The sequence below is a fragment of the Argiope bruennichi genome, chromosome 1 (assembly GCF_947563725.1).
Source record: "Argiope bruennichi chromosome 1, qqArgBrue1.1, whole genome shotgun sequence".
NCBI classification, from domain to species: Eukaryota; Metazoa; Arthropoda; class Arachnida; order Araneae; family Araneidae; genus Argiope; species Argiope bruennichi.
This window is the reverse complement of record NC_079151.1, coordinates 38027071-38044336: the sequence shown is the minus strand read 5'-3', so window position 1 is coordinate 38044336 and position 17266 is coordinate 38027071. Positions and strand designations below refer to the sequence as shown.

The 17266-nt window shown below is 29.5% G+C and overlaps 1 protein-coding gene across 4 annotated transcripts in view; it reads right to left on the bottom strand.

The window, feature by feature from the left end:
• The window catches only part of LOC129964282 (LIM domain only protein 3-like), a 145383-nt gene that overhangs the window by 20482 nt on the left and 107635 nt on the right, over positions 1-17266 (bottom strand). The window contains exon 1 of one of the 4 annotated variants that reach the window (XM_056079086.1): positions 10091-10154. The exons of the other annotated variants lie outside the window; for them this stretch is intronic. The gene's annotated coding sequence lies outside the window, so the exon portion shown is untranslated. Of the gene's footprint in view, positions 1-10090; positions 10155-17266 lie in introns of those variants that run through there. 4 annotated transcript variants of the gene reach the window in all.

Sequence of the window (17266 nt, the reverse complement as noted above, 5' to 3'; positions counted from 1 at the left end):
AGTTTTTGCCTCTGGAGTTATTGATCGTTTCGTTATTAAATGGAATTATTAACTGTGATTGCTGCTTTAAAATTCGAATGAACTCACTGTTCCCATTCAAAAAGAAACTCTATTTTTTTTTTTAAATTTTATATAGACGCAAAGATTTTTTTGCTTGTATATGGATGGTATTGAAGTAGATTATATATTTTTAATTTTAACTTAGAAAAAAGAAGTAAAATTTTTAAAAATTAAATAATAATTGATAATGTACCATACAATAGCAATTTTTTATATTAAATATTACACAAATTTTTCAAGCGTAATGCCAATTGTTCATCAATTTTTTTTAATGCTTCCACTTTTTTTAGTTTTTTCAATAAACAATTCAATTTAAAATTTCCCATTAAAAAAACAACGAAACACATTTATTTTAAACATATCTGTTTAAGACCGTAGACAAACAAAAAACATTTAGAACATCTTTTAAAAAAATTAACCATTGATTATACTGAAGCTCTAATTTAAAAAAAGACAACAGGAAAGAAAGTTCTATTTATTAATATATTAACAGGAATTTAAAGTAAAAACATTTTTTTCCCCTTAAAAGATTAAACACATAGCAAAATCTAAACATTTTCCAGAAAAAAGTAAACAAATGAAAGTCGATCGCTTCAAATATTTGAATTTAACATTGGAAAATACCGTCCCATCTGCCCCTAATGGTAACTATTTCCCTCTTCTCTTAATGGTTATTTGAGCCGCGGACAAATACCATTTCTCGTATCCCCAGGGCAAGATTTCGTAATTTGGAACCAAAAAGCAAGCGGGAAAAGATAAACAGAAAATATCTGGACGCTGGGCAACAGCGCGGAAGAGACAGCAGGAAATTCCATTTTATTATTTATTTATTTAATCTGGAAGCGATCGGAACGGCAGCAACTCGAAACCAACGTCAATTTTCTGTATGGAAAATAGCCCGAGAGCTCTTACTGTCTTTCTATTATTTTAAATGTTTCCCCATGATTTGGTAGCATGACATTTTATTGGAGTGGCCCGAAATGGCCCTGTCCCTTATGTATGCGTGTGTTCCATCAAGAGATGAAGTTTCGCCCTAACGTACGTGGGAAAAAAACAGATGCCTCGAGAGCGCTCCCTGACCACTCGAAAATAGCGGAGGAGGGGAAAAATTCGCCAGATATTGCTATTTGACAGTGGACAGAGGAAGGGGTACCAGAATTGGCGGACTATCGCTCTGCCAGCAATGATTTGTTTCTAGAGTCGATGGATTATTATATTTGCTAAATTCGCAAATGTATAATGATATAAAAATTCATTTCAAAATTGTTTCAATATCTCCAGATAATGGATTATTAAAAGAAGTTTTATTTTTTTTTAAATGCTAATAGAAATGTTATATCAAAGAATAAAATGTTTCTTCCCAAGAAATTTAAAGGAGACGAAAGTCAATTTCTGTTTTTAAAATATGTAATATCTTTAATTACGTAATTAAGTAAGTATACTAAGTTAGTAATTAGAGCATATTATGTTATACTAAGTTATAAATTAGATACACATAAAAAACTTTTAAAGAAATATTTCTTAACAATATTGCCAATTAATTATTGTCTTTAATAATATTGTCAAAAACTTTATAACTGAGCATTGCTGTTTAACAATATAACATTCAGAAAATTAAAACATAAACTCAACTTTTTACAAGTTTTTATATTTATTTTTCAGTTATTAAAATAATGTTATATAAAGTAAATAAATATCAAATCAGAATTTTGACTTAAGAAAGTTAATATGCCAAGCCACAGAAATAGAAAACAATGAAAAAAATTTTAAAAGAAAGTTTACAAATAATTTTTGAAATACCATCAAAAAGAATTCCCATAAGCTGCTTTGCAATTTTTTTTTTTGTTGCTTTTTTAAAGTTGGAAATTATCAAAATAATTATAAATTATTTAAATATTAATTTTTCACTATTTATTATTTGTGTTACGTTTTGAAAAAAAATATATATATATGATAAATGAACACAGAAATATTTTAATTTGTTGCGCTAAAATATGCAGATTCTATAAAATTAAAACTTAAACAAGTAAATTTAATCAAATGTTTCAAAAATTTTCTCAGTAAATCCGAGATTATATTTCAAAATGAAAAATATTATAGAGCACTGCAGAAATTATAATTATTTTACGAATGTTATTAAATGTATCTGCTGAAATATTTCAAATATTCATCAAGTATATATTGATATTTCCATAATGATAAAAAAAAATAGCGGTATTCAAATTTTTTAAAGATAGCAACGAATATTTTTCTGTATTTATTACATCTTATTCAGTTGCAGTTTTGATCACAGAAACTTTTTATTTCCTTTCTATATATATACGAAAAACTGTTCATTCTACGGAAGTTAAATATACTGCCATCTAAAAGAAAACTTTTTTTTTTACTAATTGTTTTTTCCGTTGTATCACAAAAACACAGGCAAAAAAAAAAAAAAAAAAAAACCCTATTCCCTGCCTTTAATTTATCTCCTGACTAATGCAAAATATATAGCGTGGAATTGTTTACGTTTGGAGAGTGAGACTTCCTGATGAAAAGAACTTTACTGCACCCAAGAATGTGCAATATTACTTTCAAATATCTCTGTTTCTTAAACAGTGATGTCTTGGACGAGAGAAAGTTTACATGCAAAATTTTTTAGTCTTTATTTAATGTGTGTTCTTTCCTCAAACTTAAGTGATATTGCAGACATTTGTCTGATGCAAAAGCTCTAGAAAAGAATGTTTCCTATATTTTAAAGTCCGGTATTTCGCAATATAGCAATGCAATCCTGATTCAAGAAGGAATTCTGACTCCTCTCACAGAAACGACTATTCATTCTTTTCGAAATTAGTGTAAATTTTTATGCTTTCATAAGGAAACATTGGATTTAATTTATGCTTCTTTGATGCCACAGCAATCATTGAGTTTAATTTATGCTTCTTTGATGCCACAGCAATCATTGAGTTTAATTTATGCTTCTTTGATGCCACAGCAATCATTGAGTTTAATTTATGCTTCTTTGATGCCACAGCAATCATTGAGTTTAATTTATGCTTCTTTGATGCCACAGCAATCATTGAGTTTAATTTATGCTTCTTTGATGCCACAGCACTGTAGTAAATAATATTATTATGTGCAATGATTAATTCATTATATTCTATAAGAAATTTTCATTTGACACAGATGCAAAATATTTATATACGTTTTTAAAAAAATTTAACCTTAAAAAATTGACAGGCAGTGTTGAATATTAATTATTTAGGTTTATTCTTTAATAATTCATGTATAAATTCTTGTTTTTCTACACTAACAATAATTGCAATTTCTCTTTCCTTTTCGCTTTTTAAAATTACTTGATGACAAACAATTGCCACTTTTTTAACATTCTTTTGCTTCATTAAACAACGGCTGCCTCCTCTTTTTTTTTTATGAATCTTTTGCAGACGATTATAAAAGTTCTGATGCGTTGGTTGTTATTTTTTTTCTCTCTTCTTTTGCTTTTTAATAATTCATTTGCAAAATAATTTTATTTTTTATGTTTTTTTTTTTTTTTGAAATGTTGACTTTCTTTTCTATCTTTTATAATTACCCATTCACAAACTAGCTTACTTTTTTTTGTTGCTTCGCATTTCCTCTTTCTGATGATTCATTTACAAGAGACTGTTATTTCATAATGTCTTTTATGCTATTAAATGTCTTTCAGCTTCTTTTTTTTTAATCCATTTACTGACAACATTTTTTTTTTTCAGAAAATTTCTTTCAAATGTTGATTTATAAATATATATATTGCGACAAAAAATCATTTTATTTATATCAAACAGCATTTATTTTAATGACATTCTAGTCACTTTTTATAAGGCTTTGGTGTTTTTAAAATTTGGAAATATTTTAAGAATGGAAAAGATTACAGTGACAACTTTGCAGAGCAGGCATATTAAAAGAATAAAAATGATAGGTTAAATTTGTGGTAGAATTAGTGTTTCTTCTAATAAACAATTAAAGTAGTATAAAGACAATATTTCAATAAACCGTTATTACTAGCAAAAAATAATTAAAATCTGAAGTAATAACAATAATGAATTATTTTTATTTTAAGAAATTTTGTGTATAAAATTTAATTTTCTACATACAATAGTGTTGCATTTTTAAGGAAAATTTATTTCTCTAATAATTTTTTTTTGTCGTTGTGTTATTTTAATCATTTAAGTTTTTAAAAGGTAAATTGAATATAAAAATATTAAATTTAAAAAAAAACACCATCAATGTGTTGTATAATGTATTAGAAAAACTGACAATTATAAAAGCAAAAAATAAGTTTAAACCTGAAAACTATGAATACAGAAATCATCTATTGTGCTATCTAATTTGATATGCATACATAAAAAATTAAAATGGATAATTTAAATTTAAAATCATATAATCTACAAAAGGTACTAAATCAATTTTTTCACCTCTAAATTCAATTAAAAATACTCCTTTTAAATCACTAAGCGAATATTTTGTTAATATTTTAAATATTTTAAAATCGAAATATATTGAAATAATTTTTTTTTTTTAAAAAAGACAATAAAAAATTCAAAGCAGGGGAAAAAATATCAGGTTGGCGTATATTTTTCCAGGTTTCCAATCATTTGGCGTCCTCTTGGCAACCCTTTACTGGGGCCTGTACCACAATTTATTGCTCCACGTGACCGCTCTCCCGGAAATGAGGGTCGCTACTTCCGTCAGGTTGGTTTCCATCATGCCCACTGCGCCCACCTTCCATACACGAGGGGGAGGGGGGGGCTAAAAATATATCTATATGAAATAAATAAATGGAAAAAGGGTGAAAGTGCTTCTTTTTCACGATCTGAAAATATATGGGACATTTGAGAGTGAAAATGATTTAAGACGTTTCGCAATCGTTCAAGAAGCAAACAGTGTGTGCTTTTTCCATTATCCTGGTTTCAAATAACATATTTTTGCAATTTTCTGAAACATTAGTCTTAGTAATGCTTATGAAAATGCAATATTTTTTAAATCATCCGCTTTTATGTGTATATAAAAAAAGAATATTACATTTTTTTAAAAACATTTCTTTATGTAAAGGCACCACAATTTAGTTAGAAAAAAAGTCAGGTCGCCAAAAAGCTATCCTCTTTCAATATTTTTATCTGCTATTTTATATAGAAATTATTTTGCGGAATTAGAATTAATTTCTATGTAACTTTTCATAGATATTGGTTTTTTATTGCATTTGATAAGGAATGAAAGTAACTACTTTTTTTAACGCATGGATGCAGATATTCCGATAGAAAAAAATTCAAAATGATTTCATAGTTATTTTAAAACATAATAATTTTTAATAGCACAGGTTAAAAATAATAAACAGATTTGATTTCGCAAAAGTAAGTGAAATTTTTCTGTTTACTGTAATATTTTTATCTCCCATAACCTTTTTTTATAAATCAATAGCGCTATGGTAATGAACTCTAGAGTAACTAAGCATTATGGATGTTACATATTAATTTTGCCCATGAAGAGAAAAAAAAATTGAAGGTATTTTTCAGTAATCACAAAATTTAATATTTATGTATAAAAAACATAAGTGGAAAATTGTGAAATAAATAAAAAGATTATTTCCCAATACAGGAAATCATATTTCGGAATACAATACAGAGTAATAAAAGCCCCAGTCAAAATTTTAAATTCCCCCTAAATAACCCTCAAAGGCGCTGAAATTTTCCTGAAACGCCATGTGGTATAATCATGTAGAATGTGTGCTTTAATTCATAATGCAACTACAAAGTAGATAGTAAAGTAATTAAATTGAAGAAAAAAGTTGGAAAATATAAAGAATTTCCATGACAGATTCATTTCACGAATAATTTTACAGTTATTCATTAATGCTGTTAGTGAAGTTATTTACTAATGCTGTTAGTGAAGTTATTTACTAATGCTGTTAGTGAACAGTTATTCACTAATGATGTTAGTATCATTACTTTACTCAGAAAGGTTTAGGAAAATTGCATTAAGAGAAAACTTTTCAATATTTTGTGTAAGGAAATTCGATATATAGAATTAGAGTTATGTAATTTCTTGAAATTTTTTTTGTAGTCTAAAAATGCGTGCTTACATTCAATATATCCTGAATAATGATGCGTCTGCTCATTGTTTTTTCTGTACAATATACGCCAATTGACATTAATTATATTTATTATTTTAATAATTTACTACAAATAATGCTTGAATTTCAGAACATGGTCTATACATTAGATAACAAATCTAGTCACTATTAATAAAAAAAAGAAACTTTATTTAGGATTGCGATTTCTATATGATAAATATTTGGCAGATAGAAATAAAGCAATTAATTAAATTTCTCTTTTATAAACTTGTAATATTCGAATAATTGAACTAAAAATTTAATATTGTTTAAAATTATTTTTTGAATTATCCTCCTATTAAAAAAAAAACGAATATGCTTTAAAAAAATTCAAAGAAATAGTATATTACTTTCTTTTTTTCTGCCCCCCCCTTTTTTTATTTAAATATCTTCAAAATATGGCTCAAGAGTTCACTAATTCAAGCGAACTTCTAATAAAATATTTTAAAGTTAGACATTCTTCACTATAAACTATTCTAATTTTCACTGTTCTTCTCTATAAAATTCACATATTGGTTTTTTGAATAGTTTTAGAAAAGAAAATACTCCACACTTTCCACAGCAGAAATCAAACAAATAAAATTCAAAGGTGCAGCACTTTTAAATACTTAATACATATATAACTTGAATTATCCTCTCACGGAAAAACAAACAAGATTTTAAAAAATTCCAAAACATGGTATTTTACTTTATTTTTCTCCCTCAGCCCTTTCGTTAAAATATCAATCAAAAGTATGGCGTATAAGTTCTTTAATTAAAAAAAAAGTCCTTATAAAAAATTATAATTTAAAATTTAACATTCTTCACTCAAATTTAAAATTCACATATTCTTTTTTTTTTTTTAATAATTTTAAGAAAGAAAATAATCCACAATTTTCAAAACATAAACAACACGACAAAATTCCGAAGCGAAATTCTTTTAAATGCTTAATACATATACAACGTAGAGTACAATATATTGAGTCTAAATTGTGCTAAATGTTGAGGAGCTGACAACACAATTTGTTTTAACCGATACACATCAATATATATATATATATATATATATATATATATATATATATATATATATATATATATATATATATATATATATATATATATATATATATATATATATGAAAAATCTAATAAAAATACATATCAGTTGGCTAGATTACAATTCAATAGTTCATAGCCATGACGCTACTTAGCCTTATAAGCTGCTAATTATTAATATTAGCCAGTAAAATATTTGCACAATTTAAAGATTTATTGAGATGTCTAACTTCAAGAAACACAATTTCCCCTCATTCAATGGTACAATAGCTTGTTATTGGCAGAATCTCGCCTCATTCCATGGTTTTGCAGTTTTGTTGGTAACGCAAGTATTCAATATTGGAAAACAAGATGAGCATTACATACTCCAAGTTACCAAGTGTATGTTGAGTAACCCAATTCCAGCCTGACTTTTCTTCATATTTATCAAATTCTTGTATACTTCTACAGAAAAAAGCTCGTTCTCCACTGCACTTAAGAGGCGAATCCTCGTCGTTTCGCAACACAAATAACGTCAGGAAGGGGGACAATATGAGAAGATAGGGAAACTTTCTTCCCACAGCAGCAGTGAAATCCAAAATCCCCGACAACGCAACAAACAGACAGAGAACGTATTGGTCACGGTGTCTTCTGTCCTCCACGACGATATTGGTCGCATTTATTGGTTCTGGTAGGTGTCACCTTGCTGGAGTAGGGAAATAAGGCGGTATGAGAAGGGTGGGGGAAAAAAGGAAGGTAATATCTGCTGTTGGATGACCGGATTTTATTTTTTTGGGCCCCTCCTGTTTGTAGCGAAGTATATTGGAAAACGCCGGATAAGTCGACACGAAAAATTCAATGAATTTCGGCCCCCTTTTATTGAAATCCATGAAATACAAGGAGGGGGTAAGGTCCCTTACGTGTCCAATACGGAGGAGTATTGCGGAAGTTTTTATTCAATAACCTTGAAGGGGAACCAGATGGAACAGATTGATTCGGTTTCTACAAATTGCGTTGGGAATATTCGATTCATGTGATTTGTCATCCATTTCGTATGCATAACTCATTGGAACAGAGCAGTGTCTCTTAAATTCTAATATCCACACGCCCCGTTTAGTTTTATTTTCAGAACATGCTTTGGATTTAAAGTGACCAGAGGGGTCGCATTTTTCTTCTAAGCTTCGAATTGTAAAATATATGGCGGGTTTGTTTCATTCGGAATAAAATTTTCTGATTTATTAAGATTTTTTTTTCTTCAGAAAACCATTTACTTTAAAGAGAAAAAAATTAATAGAAATCATTCCAAATTAATTTTATTCTCTACATTATTTTTTGCATTCTGCATATAGTTAAAAATCCAATGTGAAAGTGGCAGTTTGTAAGATAGTAATTAATTTCTGTCTTATAAATTTCCGCTGTGAATAATCTCTGCTATTATTAATGTGAATAATAAACAAACAAGGGGTCTTGGATTAATGGGGACAATCAAGGTTTACAATCAGGCTTTCAGTTCTTTGAGTCGGCTCAATTCCTACCTTTCTGCAATGCCAAAAATATGACTAACAAAACTGAAATGCTAGTCTCTCTCTTTGCATATATATCAGAAAATAGTGTCATAAAAAAAAGTAAGGAAACCTGGCTTTTTAATATGTTGTTTTCTTATAAAGATCACATTACAAAAAGAAAATAATCTCATTATTTATATTAAAATTCCTTTATAATCTGTACAAGCGATTCTTTTTTTTTTTTTTTTTTTTTTGCAGAACTTTACTATTGAATTTTGGAGCAGGAGGTTTTTTTTTTTTTTTTTTTTTTTATTCTTAATATGTACATATAAAGGAAAATGATGGAAAAAATAGAGAGGAAAGAAAAAAGACCTGTAAAGCAATTAACGAGATATGAAAAAATAAGTAAAATTTAATTATTAAATTAAGTTAACATAAAATTTCGTTAATAATTTCATTTTTATCGAATTCAGTTATTCTTTTTTTCGTTAATAATTTAATTGTTATCGAATTCAGTTATTTTTTTGTTTCGGTAATAATTTAATTTTTACCGAATTTAGTTATTCGGTAAATTACTTACATTGTTTAAGGAAATTCCATATTCACATAAATGCTGCCGGCATAATTATTTTCATAACAAATATTAACGCCCTTCTTTTGCTTTATGAACTACTCCAATTGAAATAGTAAATGAAATAAAATCTGAATGAAATTTCAAAAAATACTATAGTTTTTATCAATAACACACACACGTACACGCATACACACACACACACGTACGCACACACACACACACACACACACACACACACACACACACACACACACACACACACACACACACACACACACACACACACACAAGAGAATGCAAAAGAAATCCCAACATTATTTGAGAGAAAAAAAATGTATGTATAGTTTCAGGCAGTTATCTACTGAGATAACTAAATAATAGATATTTTTTTGCAGAATTTAATTTTTAAAAAATTTACATTGTTTAAAAAGACTTCTTGAATTATTATTTTTTATTGAAATATTAATTATTTAATCAGTATTATAATAGTTTCTTTTTCTTCTCCTTTTTAATTTCATTTCAGCCGCAATTAACTATTAAATGTCACGAAAAGTTTAGAATAACAAAGAAATAGCTGAGATCTGACTGCTCCTAAAATAAGCACGATTTGAATATTTTAAAACCACCCGTTAATGGCTCCATTTTTTTTTTTTTTCTGAAATTCTTCCCATCAAGTAGAGATAGTCGATTCAGGTTCGCTCCCTCGAAATCCTCCAATCCGGCTAATCTAGATGAATTGCCACCATCCTTACGTTACTCCCATACAGAATCGAATACTTAGCTTCCCTATTAAAAGTTCAAACTTACCCATTTGCAAAGATTATCCGTGCACTTTTTTCCCCTTTTTCTACCCCTCCTTCTTTTCCATGTCAGCCATGACTTAAAGAAATAACGACCTCGCCATAAATATAACTACTCGAGCACAAGCCAGGTCGATGCTGACTTTTCCCCATGCTGTCCTCTGCTCTCTTGCTGTTAGGGCCCCGATCGAAAACTTTTTGACGCATCGAGGCAATAAAGCTTTAATATCTCACCAAATCCCCCATCACTCGATTTCTGAGGAACCAATCGCGTAAGACCTAAACGACTGGGTTACAATTTGCACTTTTCCGTGGCAAAACTTAGTTGCTGTTGTAACGAACAACTGGGTATAAATCCCCCCTGCCCGTGGTAGAAGATAGGCAGGGGGAGGGGAAAGAATCTGAAGATTTACTCAGCTAAAAGAGGAAGGGGGGGGCAAGGCAGTCAGCTATGTTTACATGCCGCAAATAACGAGCCTCATCAATTTCAGGCCCTTAAGCACGGGCCTTAAGGCCCTCGCACGTAACGGCCTGACCAGCGCCCCATGCTTGAAGCACAAAGGAAGAGAGGGGGTCTGCATGAAAATGGGCAGAGATTAAAGGGGGGAAGAGAGAAGCAAATAGTAGCTAGGGGGTCCTGAATTGGAGTGTAAAGGTTTTGGGGTGTTCTTGATAAGAATGATGTATGCAAACTGCCGCTATGCGCCGAATGGCTGTCATCCTTAATACATGGGATTTTGTAAAGACTCCTACGCTTCCGATCTTGCCTGCCGTTTCCACTTAGAGGTCTTCGTCGGAATACCAGAAAGGGGGGTCATCCAGAAAATTATAGGGTCGTTTTCTTAAGCCCTCGCAGTGCCTGATTGGAGCCACCTGGATGGTGGGTTTAGCGGAGTATGGTGATGATAACTTCAGGGAATGGCATCAGTGGATGTAGAAAACAGTTAAGGATAGAAACGACCATTAAAACTCCAGTCGAATGAATTGTAGGGGAGGTTTCAAATGCATTAATGAATTGCGAGAAGAATTCGAGTAACCATTATGAAAGCTGTCCCGTGTTAAGACCTGGAGATACTTGAATATATAGTTGAAAATATATTGTCATAGTGAACATTTTTTAATTTATTTGATATATTCAGTATCCAAGTGAAGTTAATCAAATCTGCCAAGTTGTGTTTACCGCGAAGAAAAAAGTTAATATACTTTTTATTTTTGATTGAATATAATTACAATAGATAACTTAATTTTGCAATCCTTCTAATTAAACAGAAATATAACAAAGAAGTTTAAAAATAAGTTGATTTTATGAATTATTTTCTTAAAAATATGGTTATCTCGTCTTTCAAAATGTCAGTCATGGTATTTATAATTTAAAAGAAATTAAATAGAGAGCAAAAGGTGTTTTTAATAGGAAAGAAAAAAATTTATATTTTAAAATATATATATGCATATTTGGAACTTGTATATATATTAAATATATATATACATTTAAATATATTTGATGAACACAAGTGAGTACTGAAAATGAAATATATTTTACTGTAAATTGTTAGTATTGTCTGATAAGGCTTCCTGCAAAATATACATTTCTCATCGCTTTTGAAGTCTTTCATTAGGTTTTAGAAAAATCGTTGGTTACAGTAAAAAGAAAAAAAAAGTAAGCATTAGAAGCTTAATTGTTTAATTCAATACCGGAATTAATCAATTTTAGCCAATCAAATGATTTGGATTCATTTGGTTTGAGGTTTTATGGCACAAGAACTAATATGAAGGTCACACTGCGCCAAACACGATTACTTCCAGCTCAAAGTTTATCAAAAACAGCCTCTATTAAAATGATACAAAAATAACCATTGATCATATGACATCCACAAAAAAATCATAACAAAACAATGATAGCGAGTTCAAATTTAAAAATAAAACACAAACATTTTAAAAAGACAAAAAGATTCTCAGCTGGGCCCCTGCAACCATCAATCTTTTCCTAGAACTGAAATGACTTAGAAAAGATTAGAAAATACTCAAATGATTTAGAAAAAATACCATTCATATCTTCAAAAGCGTAACATGTTCACTGCTCCGATTTAAGCCCATGATACGGAGGATCATCTATTAACTGATCTCTTCTTCACTATCCTTTAATCATAATCTAGAGAAAAGGTAATCGAAATAGTAAATCACAGGCGAATCAGGGAGCAAATAAGCATTAATACATCAAAGTTAGAATGCAATGCATTTCTTCTGATACAATGCCTTTTTGCCTCAAAGTACAACAGAACTTGACCCTGAATAGTATCGATATTGAATCAAACCATCAAAATGAAAATGTTACCAATTCCATAAGTAAAGCGAGGCGTGGTGACCAAAACTCCCGATTGCGAGGGTGTGGCTCAACAACTCGAACATTCTTGACCTCTTTATTCCTCGGAGTTAACGTATTTGATTATACTCTTTCCAAAAGTTTACCATTTGTTTTGGAAAGTGTCATTCGGGGAGTCAAGATCTAGAAGAATGCAATCGAAACAATTCGTAACTTCTTGATTCACCAAAATTCGTTAGGAGGCCAAAGCAATCGTTTACCGCTAAGAGAGACTTTCTATGAATTTGCAAATCGTTTACCGCTTAGACTTTCTATGAATTTGCAAATCGTTTACCGCTTAGACTTTCTATGAATTTGCAAATGCAATTTGATAAAATGGCACGTTTTAATCATGCATTATTTTATGATGACTGATGATTTCAGGTTGTAAACAATGAAGATAATAAAGATTAAGTTAATAATCAGACTATAATTCAAATAAATAAATTAATTAAATATTTAATATAATTCTTTTTTTTTTTCAGAATTAATTAATTCCTCAGTGCAGAAATGTCACAGCAATCTTCCACTTAAATGTTTTAGCCAAATAAAATGTTTACAAAAAACATTCGACATTCAAATAAAGATCTTACATTCTTTAATCTCTAAAGAAAACGATATTGTTTATTAATAAGCAGCAAATAATGTAATCAATTTACTTTTTGAAATAATCTAGATATTTGACATTAGAATTATGAGCTTAAGAATTAGCAAACTCGCAACTTATCTGATGACAAGTAAGAGTGCATAAATCTATTTATATCGAAAGTAATACAGTTGCGAATATATATACACAAGATACAAGAGCAAAGTGCCAGACATTTTCCTTTTCAATGAATTTTTTAGTGAGATTCTGATAGGGATTTCTTTGCCACGTCTAGACTTAGGAGAGGGAATCTTAGGTATATATAAAAGAATGTTACAAGCATTAGGGATTTTTATCCCTCCGCTCGGAATGAGAAAATGTGCTGAAGTCATCAATACTTTAGACACAAGTTGAAAATAATTAAAGAAAAAATGGAAACTGAATCAAGAAATAAGGAATCATTTTAGAATGAAAATGTTGGGTAGTAAAATGAATATGCTCACAAGAAAAAGAACTATGTTAAGACATAATTATCCGACCAAAGCAATTCTTCTATGTCTACAGCATATAACAATAAGCAAAACCATAGAACAACTCATTCTCCGATCTCCTTCTTGAAAAGAATTTCAAATGAATAAGACTTTGTAACCCTTTTTAAGAAAATTTTGTAAATATACATATAAATATTACATTTTCCATCTATACTTATAAAATGAATATTATGTGTGCTAGCACTTTACAGGATAAACAATTGTACCCTAAGTCACCAAATTTGGCATAGATATAGCTTAAAAGATAGAAATGTGCATTTTGAAGAGTCAATTAATCAAAAATTAAACAAAATTTTGAAGTGTTTGTAACAATAACATCCAAAATTTGCATAGCTTAAAAATAACTTTTATACTTTCTTAATATATATATATATATATATATATATATATATATATATATATATATATATATATATATATATATATATATATATATATATATATATATATATATATATATATATATATATATATATATATATATATAAATTTAGCTGCAATGCAATTTTTTCTTAAATTTTGACATTTTTTAAAAAAATATTTTACATGACTTTCAACAATTCTCATTAATGGAATGAAATTCAAATCATTTTCATTATTTCATAATATATTAAATGTCAGTTTCTGCTATTTATTTGTGTAGTGTTTATAAAGAATCGGAAACAGAAATTACATTATGGGGAAAAATATCGCATAATTTTAATTACACAACCCAGACACTTAAATTTTTTAAAGGCACTATGATGTCAGGAGACTCGACTCCATTAGAAAACTCGTGTACGAAATAGGCAGAACAGGTGTAAGGCTGTTTCTGATACAATTTAATGCTAAAAAATATTTTATTGAAGAAAGAATTATTACTATATATAAGATATATATAATATTATATGCGAGAGAATTAATTGAAATTTAACTCAAATGTTCCCAACAAATCAAATAGTCGACAGAAGCAACTAAGGTTAAATATTTTGATGTCCCCTTTAAATTTTGCAGTGATCTGACTATTTTCTGTTAAACATTTTTCAAATTATCGGTCTTGTGATTATTTTGTCTCACCAGCACGAAACAAATTAAAACAAGGGCCTCCCTTATTCATCCATTAATGCTTTCCTCCCACACAAAGAAACCCCTGATCCGATCTTGGCACGAGCCCGTTAGACGAGTTTTGTTTCAAAAACACAGGCACGCAGTATTTTCTCAGCGGGGACGTTACGCCCTGGCAGCCAACGTCCAATATCGACAGGCGTAACTAGACAATAAATGGACAACATTGACAGCAATATATACCCCGTTGGGATGCAATGCATCAGGACCGCCAAACGCTAAGTGCATTTTGCCGACGTGGATCGAATGCAGCAGGCACAAGAAAAGAGGCAGAGAGGAAAAAAGTATAATAATGGGAGGATAAATAGATTGGATATGCCTGCTAAAGCGGGCATAAGCAGAATTTCAGCCGATCTGGAATTTGGGGAGAGGAATGGGTGGACGAACCGCAGAGGGAAAAAAATAAAAGGGACAAGGCTTTGGCAGCTGTACTGCAGTAGGGAAATCTCATTTGACGCATTATGGCCAGGGCGAAGGGGGATTTAAGGAGATTAAATTAATTATTGGGCAGTTTCAAACTGCGTACGGGCGGGATAATGGAAGTGAGTCCCATTTTGACAATCCAGGAAAACTGAATGAAGAATAATTGCAGGAGATTATTCTGTTTTTATTGTTCGAGGACGAATGTGGAACAGTCACGGATTGGTAACCTTCTTCGGCGGACCTCACAGTAATTACCAAACAGATAAATGCACAACAATGGAACAAGAAAAAGGGGCATTTTATGAATAAAATTTTTTGAATTGCTGATTAGAAATGACTTTATTTTGAATTTCTTAAATTAGGGTACCTATTTTCATGATCAAAAAGAAAAAAAGTTGTTTTGGCAATAATATCTAATTAATGATTTGCTAATGATCATCAAGAAAAATGCTTTTTTATATTTAACACATTCCTTCATCAGCATTTATTACAAGTTGTTTAGAAAATAAATGTAATAAACTAAATAATATAATAGCAAATTAGCTTTTCTAATCGTATCAACACACACACACGTGTGTGCGTGTGAGCGTGCGTGTGTGTGTGTGTGTGTGTGTGTGTAAGCATAATAATTTTTTAAGCAGAAGGCAGTTTCGAAGAGAGAGAGAGAGAGAAATACTTCAAATTTTTAACTTCGTTTTATTTCTATCCCGGGAGGCATGATTTATGAACAAGCAGAAGCGACGAGCACAACACAGAACGACACAAAACGATATGAGGAAAAACTGATGATAATTTTATCCCTGTGAATATATACTATGAGGTTTTAATGGGGATTTCTTACACGCGTCGACCACAGGTAAGGAAATCATAGGAATCTTTCAGAAGAATTTGCTTAAGTCAGCAATGTTTTATTCCTTCACTCGGAGTGTGAGAACGTGTCGGCTTTTAGCCGATTCAGCAACTTTAGAATACGTGCTGAACTAATTAAATATAAAAGGTCTAATGAAATCAGGAAATAAGAGAATATTTTAGAATGAAAATATTTGCTGAATTGCGCTAAAAATTAGGAAATTAAGTTTAAATTAGATTATAAAATATCATTACATATGTATATAATGTGAAACATTTTCAACGCGCTCCTTTCCCCTTTGTACTAATGAATGAGTACAAATTAAGGTAAACAATTGAAAATAAATAAAATCTTAAAAGAGAATAAATAATAAGAATATTTACCTTCATTTATATAGTTTTACGAAATTTTCTGTATGTACATCTTAATTATTTTTCAATGCAGAAAGTAAGCATTTATAGTGGTATAAAAATTATTATGAAACAAAATTCTTATCATCAAATTATGATTAAAACTATTGTCATCTATTGAATGAAAAATTCTGAAACGTAGAATTGCAAAATAATTAGTACTGAATGACAATTACAAGTTCATAATAATTTTAATTCTATTATCCTTCACTGTGTAAATTCCCCATTTTCTTGTTTATATAAAAATTTCACACAAAAGAATATTTCTTCTTATATTTAACCCGTTATAGCATTCTTAACATTTTATATTAGTTTTTATAAGAAGCTAATAATATTATTTGTTAAGTTAAGAAGTTTTTAGAAGTTAATAAGTTTTTATAATATTGTTTATTTAATACTTAAATCTTAGAACAAAATCATTGTATTTTTAGTAAAATAATCCAAATTAAGATTTAAAAGTATTTTTGAGAAACTTGTCGAAGAAATAGATATTCTTTCAGTCGGACAGTTTCTGTAAAAGCTCATGCAAACTATTTGAAATCTATAACTTTCTCAAGAAATTTCAAGAAGGCGCTGAAATACAAAATTCCTGAAAAGACAAAAGATATGGAACACTCTACATAGATCATACAAAATTAAGCAGTGCATCATACTTTCAAATATTTTATTTTATTTTATTAATTTATTTATTGCTAATATTTGTCTCAGATTTCAGTTTCGATTTCTTACAACGTGCTCTGTGAATAATAATCAAATGTAAGCGTTTCCGCAAAATCTAAATATTAATATTATCACCTGCTTCAGAATATCACAGCATAAGTATAGCTTTATCAACAACAGTTAAAACCAACAAGACTTAAATCATTAAAATATAAGAGTTAAAATTTTTAGATTTTACAT